General features: G+C 44.1%; 1 long non-coding RNA gene across 1 annotated transcript; it reads right to left on the bottom strand.

The window, feature by feature from the left end:
- Positions 1-1795: 1795 nt before the first annotated feature.
- On the bottom strand, positions 1796-10500 carry LOC136671420 (uncharacterized). Its single transcript, XR_010795705.1, has 3 exons — positions 10407-10500; positions 2397-2579; positions 1796-2222 (listed from the first exon to the last, which is right to left on the bottom strand). It is a non-coding gene; the product is annotated as an uncharacterized lncRNA (long non-coding RNA).
- Positions 10501-11425: the final 925 nt, after the last annotated feature.

The raw sequence follows: 11425 nt of genomic DNA, 5'->3' as shown, positions 1-11425 counted from the left end.
TGGGTTCAATGCTCCGGGTGACTGTCTGTGAGGAGTTTGGTGTGTTCTCCCTGTGTCCACATGGGTTTCCTCCGGGTGCTCCGGTTTCCTCCCACAGTCCAAAAACACACGTTGGTAGGTGGATTGGTGACTCAACAAGTGTCCGCAGGTGTGAGTGTGTGAGTGAATGTGTGTGTGTGTGTGTTACCCTGTGAAGGACTGGTGCCCCCCCCAGGGTGTGTTCCCACCTTGCGCCCAATGATTCCATGTAGGCTCTGGACCCACCGTGACCCTGAACTGGATAAGCAGTTACAGATAATGAATGAATGAATGAATGAACTGATTCCAGATTTCTATGATTATTCATCGGCCAGGCACATGGATGTTTTATCACATTGAGTGCAAACATGCCGAGTCTCTTACAAACATGGGGTCCCCAATGAGACTGAGATGAATGCTAACAAAATTAATTTAATATTTTCATGATCCCCATTTGAACAGCCTTCATACGGACATTAAAATATAAAACTGGTAAAGAGCTCCTAAGTAGCAAAGTTCTTCTTATACATTATTTGTGTTTTTAAAAACAATACCAACTTCCATGAGATTTATTTTCTCATAAATGTGTGACAGGGACCTGGATAAAGAAGTTTCACATTTTTCATTTCCCAACATTATTCACAAAAGGAAAATGCCATTGCTCAACATTCATGGACTGACGTAAAAGTCACATGAATTCCAGCCCCACTGTTCTGACTGAGTCACATACTTTTTTCAAAGATTCAAAGTGAAAGACCACATTAATTGGTGTGTGTGTGTGTGTTTGTTTGTTTGTTTTAAAAAAACTTGACACCACACCCCCTCTGTCACACCCTCGTCCTGTCATGTCTGTTTTGTCAGCCATGTGCTCTCTCAGCACATGGCTCTGTTTTGTTGTTGCTCTAGTCCCGCCTTTGTTCCGCCTCCTCGTTTGTGTCTCATTTGTTACCCTGCCCCCTCGTTATCTGTCTCAGGTGCGTCTCGTCTGTGTTTTGTATTTAAGTCCCCTTCCTTCACTTCCTTTTGTCAGTCATTTGTCTCTTACGCGTTTCATTCCCCAAGTCAAGTCGTGTTGTTGTTGTGTGTGTTTCCCTGTCCAAGTCTGCCTGTCTTTGTTTTGTTATATTCTTTTGTAAATAAAGTACTGTGTTTTAGCGAGTGCGTCCGCCTCCGTCAGTCCGCTCCGTGATCCCTGACACCCTCGACTATTCACGTGTAATACACAGGCTTCAGCAGTAAAAGGGTGATACCAGATGGTCATCTGTGTTTTTAGTTTTAGTGACGACAAAGAAGAGACCCTTTGAAGTTCATGAGGGGAGATAGTAACTGTACAGTTGTAAACGTCTTACATTTTTCAATTGGCTAATATTAATAATTAATACATTTTGTTCATTCATTTATTATCTGTAAACGCTTATCCAGTTCAGGGTTGTGGTGGGTCCAGAGCCTACCTGGAATCATGGGGCACAAGGCGGGAATACACCCTGGACTGGGCGCCAGTCCTTCACAGGGCAATTACTGGGGATACTAAAATACATTTTAATATCATGCTATTTTTAAGTACTGCATAATGACCAATTTCCTGAATAGCTGTACATTAACAAGTGACTATGTCGAGTAAAAAATAATCTTTCCATATGATTAACAAATCAGTACTTACCAGTGCAGTATCTCATTGAATGCCATCGACCGTCCCAACCACAACCTCTCAGGTTCATATCCAGGCAAACACTGGTATTCAATATGTGCACCTGGTTCATAACCATCCATCCATCCATTATCTATAACCGCTTATCCAATTTAGGGTCGCAGGGGGTCCAGAGCCTACCTGGAATCATCGGGCGCAAGGCAGGAATACACCCTGGAGGGGACGCCAGTCCTTCACAGGGCAACACAGACACACACACATTCACTCACACACCTATGGACACTTTCAAGTCGCCAATCCACCTGCACCGTGTGTTTTTGGACTGTGGGAGGAAACCGGAGTGCCCGGAGGAAACCCACGCGGACACGGGGAGAACACACCAACTCCTCACAGACAGTCACCCGGAGCGGGAATCGAACCCACAACCTCCAGGCCCCTGGAGCTGTGTGACTGCGACACTACCTGCTGCGCCACCGTGCCGCCCCTGGTTCATAACGACCTTCTGATTTCCTCAGGATTCTTGCATTTTTAACTACTGGCTCAGGACACCCAGGCTCTGAAAGACAAAGGTAAGACATATTTCACAATTTCAAAGCAGTGTGAATTATCTGCGTGCTCCAAAAGACAGGGATTTACCCTCACACAGTGGTTTTCCGCACATGCTGATACATAGGAACATTACATTCAATTTCTGCAAAGATATTTATGTTTTCAGTAGTGTAAATTTTACCTGAAAAACTTGCATTTGCACTGTCCAGGCACTTAATCGTTTGTGAGCTTAATTTTGTGAAAATCCCCCAGTATTTTTCTGAGCAGGTGATTGTTACAGTCTCTCCATTTCTGAAGATGTTTTTCCCTCTTGGACTCGTACTTTCAACCCCGTAGCTAACAGACTCAAGCCGACAAACCTTTTCTGTGGCAGACAAAACAGAGAGGAGCTGACCTTGTCATCCTGTGTTCACATTACATGTTCCTAATGTCATCAGATCTTCTCTTGTGACTGTTGTGTTGAGTGTAATTTTATACTGTGCAGCTCCCAAACATATATACAAGTCAAATATATACCATCTATAATGAAGCTTATGTTGCCTTCTTTTACTCTGAATTATCAATTCCACTTTAAATGGTTCAACCACTACTGGGCACTTGAACATATCTGCGTTTTTTAAAGATTCAGAATCACACTGTTCATAACAGGAACAAAAGCAGGTAAAAAACATGTTATTATAAAAAAAGTTATTATATTGTGGACTTCAGAGAAGCTGTATCTGCTGTTGTTCTGAGGTCTTTGCTGTTTTCAGTCATTTAGATTCTCAACATGTCAAAATTCATTTGCATAAAGGAAAATTAAGTAGAATTGTCACTAAATTGTGGCTGCAAATCAACAACTCTCAAAGAAAATGAATGTACTAGCAGTAGTGTAAATCCAGGGTCACACAAATAGAAAAATGTTAACTGTTAGTTTAAATTAGGCTCATTATCCATCCAACCATCCATCCATTATCCACCGCTTATCCGCGTCCGGGTCCGGGGGAAGCAGTCAGAGCAAAGAAACCCAGACCTCCCTCCCCCCAGCCACCGACTCCAGCTCCTCCGGGGGTATACCGAGGTGTTCCCAGGCCAGTCGAGACATGTAGTCTCTCCAGCGTGTTCTTGGACTGCCCCGAGGTGACTCAAATCCCTCCACCCTCCGAACCACCTCAACTGGCTCCTCTCGACGTGGAGGAGCAGCGGCTCCACTCCGAGTCTCTCCCGGATGTCTGAGCTCCTAATCCTGTCTCTAAGGGAGAGTCCAGACATCCTGCAGAGAAAACTCATTTCAGCCGCTTGTACCCGCGATCTCGTTCTTTCGGTCACTATCCAAAGCTCATGACCATAGGTGAGGGTTGGGACGTAGATTGAACGGTAAATCGAGAGCTTTGCTTTTCTGCTCAGCTCTCTCTTCACCACAACGGACCGGTACAGAGCCCGCATTACTGCTGACGCTGCACGATTCGCCTATCAATCTCACGCTCCATCTTTCCCTCACTCGTGAACAAGACCCCGAGGTATTTAAACTCCTCCACTTGAGGCAGGATCTCACTTCCAACCTGGAGAGAGCACTCCACCCTTTTCCGACTGAGTACCATGGACTTGGACTTGGAGGTGCTGATCCTCAGCCCTACCGCTTCACACTCGGCTGAAAACTGGTCCAACAAGAGCAGTCGGCAGCAAACTGGTCAGCAAGATCACCACCTTAACGTGGTGGAGGGGTTTGCGTGCCTGTGTGAGCCTAGGAGCTATGTTGTCGGGGGCAATAGCCCGTGGTAGGGTCTCCCAAGGCAAATTGGTCCTAGATGATGGGCCAGACAAAGAGTGATCCACAAAGACACAGATGAAAAAAATAAGATCATGGACACAGCTTCCCTTGCCCAGAGCAGCATTACCGGGGCCTCACCCTGGAGCCAGGCCTGGGGGAGGGGCTCCTTGGCGAGCGCCTGGTGGCCGGACTTTCACCTATGGGGTCCGGCCGGGCTTAGCCTGAAGGAGATACATGGGTCCACTCTCCCATGGGCCCACCACCTGTGGGAGAGGTAGTAATCCGGGTCTGGTGCATTGTGGATCGGGTGGCGGTCGGGGGCCCTGGCGTTCTGATCCTCGGCTACTGAAACTGGCTTTTGGAACATGGAACGTAACCTCTCTGGTGGGAAAAGAGCCTGAGCTGGTGCACGAAGTTGAGAGGTACCGGCTAGATATAGTTGGGCTCACCTCGACATACAGTATGGGCTCTGGAACCAATCTCCTTGAGAGAGGCTGGATGCTCTTTCACTCTGGAGTTGCCCAGGGTGAGAGGCGTAAGGCAGGTGTGGGCTTTCTCATAGCCCCCCGGCTTAGCGCCTGTACGTTGGGGTTTACCCCAGTGGACGAGAGGGTAATTTCCCTGTGCCTTCGGGTTGGGGAAAGGGCTCTGACTGTTGTTTGTGCTTATGCACCGAACAGCAGTTCAGAGTACCCTGCCTTCTTGGGGACCCTGGAGGGAGTGCTGGAGAACACTCATTCTGGGGACTCCATTGTTCTGCTGGGGGACTTCGACGCTCACGTGGGTAATGACAGTGAGACCTGGAGGGGCGTGATTGGGAGGAACGGCCCCACTGATCTGAACCCGAGTGGTGTTCAGTTATTGGATTTCTGTGCCTGTCACAGTTTGTCCATTACGAACACCATGTTCGAGCATAAGGGTGTCCTCAAGTACACCTGGCATCAGGATACCCTAGGCCGCATTTCGATGATCAACTTTATAGTCGTATCATCTGACCTGCGGCCATATGTTCTGGACACTCGGGTGAAGAGAGGCGCTGAGCTGTCAACTGATCACCACCTTGTGGTGAGTTGGATCAGATGGCGGGGGAGGATGCCGGACAGACCTGGCAGGCCCAAATGTGTGCTGAGGATTTGCTGGGAATGTTTGGCAGAGGAACCTGTCAGAAAGATCTTCAACTCCCACATCCGCCAGAGCTTCGACTGCATCCCGGGGGAGGCTGGTGACATTGAGTCCGAGTGGGCCATGTTCCGGACCTCCATTGTTGAGGTGGCTGAACGGAGCTGTGGCTGCAAGGTTGTTGGTGCCTGTCGGGGTGGCAATCCCCGCACTTGGTGGTGGACACCCCGGGTGAGGGGGGCTGTCAAGCTGAAGAAAGAGTCCTATCAAGCCTGGTTGGCTCAGGGGACTCCGGAGGCAGCCGACAGGTACCAAGGAGCCAAGCGGCTCACGGCCTCGGCAGTCGCTGAGGCAAAAACTCGGGTGTGGGAGGAGTTTCTCGTCTATCACTGGGGCTGAAGTGGCCAAGGTGGTAGGGACACTCCTTGGCGGTAGGGCCCCGGGGGTGGATGAGGTTCACCCTTGGTTCCTCAAGGCTCTGGATGTTATGGGGCTGTCCTGGTTGACACGTCTTTGCAACATTGCATGGACATCGGGACTGGCAGACTAGGGTGGTGGTTCCCCTTTTTAAAAAGGGGGATCGGAGGGTGTGTTCCAACTATAAGGGGATCACACGCCTCAGCCTCCCCGGTAAGGTCTATGCGGGGGTACTGGAGAAGTGAGTCCGACTGATAGTTGAACCTCGGATCCAGGAGGAACAATGCGGATTCCGCCCCGGTCGTGGAACACAGGACCAGCTCTTTACCCTCACTAGGATCCTGGAGGGTGCATGGGAGTTTGCTCAACCAGTCTACATGTGTTTTGTGGATCTAGAGAAGGCATTCTACCATGTCCCTCGGGGTATTCTGTGGGGGTGCTCAGGGAGTATGGGGTACTGGGCTCTCCATAGTATGAGCTATCCAGTCCCTGTACAAACAGAGCAGGAGTCTGGTTCGTATGGCTGGCAGTAAGCCCGACTGGTTTCCAGTTGGATTTGGACTCCGTCAGGGCTGCCCGTTGTCACCGGTTCTGTTCACAATTTTTATGGACAGAATTTCTCGGCGTAGCCAAGTGCCGGAGGGTGTCCGGTTTGGTGGTCTCAGGATTCCATGTCTGCTTTTTGCAGATGATGTGGTCTTGTTGGCTTCATTGAGCCGGGCTTCCTCTTGCTGGACCAGTTTGCAGCCGAGTGTGAAGCGGTAGGGATGAGGATCAGCACCTCCAAGTCCGAGTCCATGGTACTCAGTCGGAAAAGGGTGGAGTGCTCTCTCAAGGTTGGAAGTGAGATCTCGGGGTCTTGTTCACGTGTGAGGGAAAGATGGAGCGTGAGATTGACAGGCGGATCGGTGCAGCGTCAGCAGTAATGTGGGCTCTGTACCGGTCCGTTGTGGTGAAGAGAGAGCTGAGCAGAAAAGCAAAGCTCTCGATTTACCGTTCAGTCTACGTCCCAACCCTCACCTATGGTCATGAGCTTTGGATAGTGACCGAAAGAACGAGATCGCGGGTACAAGCGGCTGAAATGAGTTTTCTCTGCAGGGTGTCTGGACTCTCCCTTAGAGACAGGGTTAGGAGATCGGACATCCGGGAGAGACTCGGATTGGAGCCGCTGCTCCTCCATGTCGAGAGGAGCCAGTTGAGGTGGTTCGGGCATCTGGTTCGGATGCCTCCTGGACGCCTTCCTGGAGAGGTGTTCCAGGCATGTCCAACGGGGTGGAGGCCCCGGGGCAGACCAAGAACATGCTGGAGAGACTACATGTCTTGACTGGCTTGGGAATGCCTCGGTATACCCCCAGAGGACCTTGAGTCGGTGGCTGGGGAGAGGGAGGTCTGGGTTTCTTTGCTCCGACTGCTTCCCCTGCGACCCGGACCCGGATAAGCGGTGGATAATGGATGGATGGATGGATGGATGGAATTTTTAATATCTGTGGGTAATGCATTTTGAAGAAGTGCTCAGTATTCTATAATAAAGTTTATATTTTATTAAATTTATACTATATTTTAAGAAGATTTCATTTTTGATAACACAAATAACTGTTTCAGCTGAATACACTGGGAGATAAAGGGCTGTTTTCACAGACAGTGAGTAAGCCTAGTTCTAGACTATGTCCTCATTTTAATGGAAAATAAAAACTCAAAATACTGCATAGTCACGGAGATAGACTCAATCCCTGTCTGGGAAACTACCTTAAACTGTCTTGTTCCACACATTAAATACTTTAGATAGATTCATATTTGCCTGTGTTCTGTTTGCAGCTTTTGCCTGTGTATAGCCATTCATTCATTCATTCATTCATTCATTCATTATCTGTAACTGCTTGTCCAGTTCAGGGTCGCGGTGGGTCCAGAGCCTACCTGGAATCATTGGGCGCAAGGCGGGAATACACCCTGGAGGGGGCGCCAGTCCTTTGCATAGCCATTATTTTCTTTATTTTTCTAAATTTCTTACTGAAACACTTATTGATTCTTAATGAAGATTTCTGTTTTATATTTGATATTGAATCTCATTCACTCTCTACATTACCCAAGTGATAGAAATTTTGACCAATCCTCTGTAGAATACTAGAATAGAGTACTTAGATTGGAGTTCTCCACAAAAAAATTGTTGGTGCAAAATGCACTTTGTTAAACTCCTCCTAGTGTGTTATAGCTCACATTAACAGAACGATTAACACTTAACCAGAGATGTTAACATTAAATCTTCTATGTTAAGTCATTAAGACAGAAACAAGCACCACAACATTCAAAATGCATTTTAAAAATCTCTACTGACATGATTTTATAAAACTAAGAACAGTTCTCTTCCACCTCCTGTTCTAAACCTGTGAAAATATTGCAGGCTGAAAACAAACTCGAATTTAATTGGCTGTTTGAAAAAAAAACATTGTTTAATCTAAAAACCCTTTTTAGTTGCTCTTTTGCACATTTCTTCTTTAGCGATGGTCTAATATTTCCACCTCATCTGATCGTAAAACTCTTTTTGTAATAATTGTGTGTTTTTGCGATTTTTGGGCCTTTTCCATTCAGGATTTTCTCATGCACATGTCCATAATTCCCAAAAACTTGGTGAACGGAAAACCTGCTATAGAGATAGCGACTGCTGCTATCACACTCTGCCAAAGTTCAAACTCTCTACCTGCTCAAGCAGATAATTTTCCTGAAGAAATCAAAAGTCTCCCTGTCTTCTTATCTCAGTGATACCCATTATTACTCCAAGCTCAACTCATGTAGCTATTTGTTGAAGCATGTGTTTATTTCATTAATTATTTCATAATAACATTCATGAATTTGAACAACTCCAACAGCAGCAGTGCTTAGCGCCATTTTAAGCTCTTCATATTCTCCCTCTGTATCTAGATAGTGTCTGCCGCAATGTCTTTGAGCAAATGCACGTTAATGTTTGCCATTTACAGACAGGACATGATTTATTGACATGTAGACACATTATATATTTACCTGTCCAGACATGATATTCTACACGGTTTTGGCCCCAAATGCATTCTATATTCTGTGCTCGGGTTTTGAAATGGGTAGGTTTTGACAGTTTGGTGGCAGGATCAGGGCTGTTTCTCTCACACTCTCAGTGAATGCGACTGGCTGATGTGTCCTGGTTTTGTGACTGCAAACCTCATAGACTGAATATGGCCTGCCTACTAGGAGAAGCCTTTCCCAGAAAAACAAACATGGACACTGACTATTTGTTTTGAAGTGGGTAAATGGCAAAACTACCCTTCATACTTCTTCCGCAAAAAATCCCAAAGAAAATACAAAAAGAAAAGGCTCTGCCTGTGAGTTTTCTTAGTCTGTGGTTTGGGCGTCTTGAGGCATGTTTACTTTACTCTCATGGTTCACAAAGCTGCTGTTTTCCCCAGGACAGCATTAGAGCCATATAAATGGATAGGGTCAGGATAAAGCAATGGGTAGCCCACTGTTTACAGCAGGTTCAGATCATAGCAAGATTGTGGAAATGACACTTGCTGCAAGAAGGCGTTGCAAACTGAGATTGAGTCAACTCCAAGAGTTTCAACTCTCTGAATCATTGGCCAAGAGTTGATCCCCACTTCCAGATGCTCAAAGATTTGATTCGTTGGGAGGCGACTCTACAGCTTGGACTTTAGTCCACCTGCTTTCATAGTAAACAAAGATGTTGCTCTGCAGGATGACTTTGGAACAATACTTTTCACAGCAGTATCTGCCTCATGTCATAGGACTGTGAGGAAGAAAGAGGATTTCTTTTTTAAATAGAATTAGAGAGTCAGAGAATACATGCTGATGATTTTAAAACATGAGATGTGTATGAGAGATGGAATAACATTGCACTGTCACTGTGGTGGTACATTTTGCTGTCACCGTGATGTTACTCTCAAGGATACACATAGGTTCCTTCAATGAGGGAACATAATTGTACCTTATTCTATTACATTTGTAGATTTTAAAATGGTGTTGATTTCATATGCCTCATTTTATCTCCAGGAATTATATTATGTTCTCTACATTTACACAGATCTATAATGAAAGTTTACAAATGTTCACCTCTCCTGGGGAAGAGAAAGTAATGTGCTTTTAGGGAACACAGCTGGACTTTCTTGTACCTTTAAAGGTACATTTAAATGGTTCGTTCCTTTAGTCAACAATAATGTACCTCTACCATACCTTTTTTTTCTTAGAGTGTAACGTCAATACAATCAATAGTAAAAAATAAATTTAGAAAAGAAAAAATGTATAGGTATATAAAGATATATTTGTGACCCATCACCATAATATCCTCGAATAACCATTATGACAATGACAATAACTGTATTCAAAACATGTACACCACTAATAGTGTATAAAGCAGGAGAATACATATACACACACACACACACACACACACACACACACACGCACACACACACACACAAATAACTATTTACAGAGCTTCTGCAAAGGACTATCCGATATTCAGTTAATGTGAGGCAAAATATTATATATTGGATAAGATCAAGCCGACTTATACTCATACGTTATACAGCACAGCATGAGCTTTGTTTAGCCTAAAAAACATTTGTAGCATAGATCTCATCACATGTAAATCAGCAAATAAATTTGCTTATAAATATGGTCAAGAAAACTGTGGCAACATAGGGTGTTAATACAATCTTGAATGATTTTCTATGGATGCTATGCAAAAATACAAATTTAACATCTAAGAAATTGTTTTGCTCCATACAATACAGTTTCAAAAATGAGTGAAAAATGTTGTTCCACAAAGATGTCAGCAAGAGTTTGACAGAGTTAAAGAAGGATTTATATTACATAGTCATCAATGAATATGATAAAAGTGTAGAGACGTAATAAACATCTTACCTTGTGCAGAGATCAAGGAACATACCAAAAAGGCAAAAATGAAGCTTACAATGACCCCTTGCATTTTAGATCCCAGCCTTTCACTGTCTCAGCTGATCCTTGTGAACTCTTTTTGAATTAGTAACAGCATAGACCACTGTGGATCAATACGTTTTTAGTTAATCATTTATCTGAGTTAAAATCTGTTTGTTATAGGTAGCCTAGCAGGATTACTTGTTTGGTTGAACTCTATTAAAACACAAGCCTAAAATGGCTGATTAGCTGTTCTAATTACCAGCTTCAGCACTAAGCAGCGTCTAACGACTTCAAGTCAAATAAACAAACATTACTCACTGCTGCCCTCTAATTGCTATAGCACCAGGTAGGTGACTGATGATTTGTCACAATGAGATACATGGTGAATTTGCAGTCTGTCTGATGAGGACTTGTTGATTTAACATAAATATATGACTATGAGCGGGATTCAACGATGAATAGCTCATTATTATTAATGATTGTGGCGGGCCTATCCAATACTGGATAAAACAGCAACTGTTGTAGTGCCTGCCTTCCACAGTCTATGTACTCCAGTGTTTTATATATATATATATATATATATATATATATATATATATATATATATATAATGGCAAGCCAAACAGGAAATATTTAATGAACTTTGATTTATATAGAATGAACGCTGATATATATAGAATGAACTTTGATATATATAAATTGAACGCAGATACATATAGAATGAACTCTGATATATATAGATTGAATGCTGATATATATATATAGAATGAACGCTGATATAAATAGAATGAACGCTGATATATATAGAATGAAAGCTGATATATATAGAATGAACGCTGATATATATAGAATGAACTTTGATATCTATAAAATGAATGCTGATATATATAGAATGAACTTTGATATCTATAGAATGAATGCTAATATATATATATATAGAATGAATGCTGATATATATATAGAATGAACTTTGATATATATAGATTGAACACAGATATATATAG

This window comes from Hoplias malabaricus, chromosome 16, assembly GCF_029633855.1.
Source record: "Hoplias malabaricus isolate fHopMal1 chromosome 16, fHopMal1.hap1, whole genome shotgun sequence".
Classification (NCBI taxonomy): domain Eukaryota; kingdom Metazoa; phylum Chordata; class Actinopteri; order Characiformes; family Erythrinidae; genus Hoplias; species Hoplias malabaricus.
The sequence above is the reverse complement of the archived record's forward strand: the minus strand, read 5'-3'. Positions and strand labels throughout refer to the sequence as shown.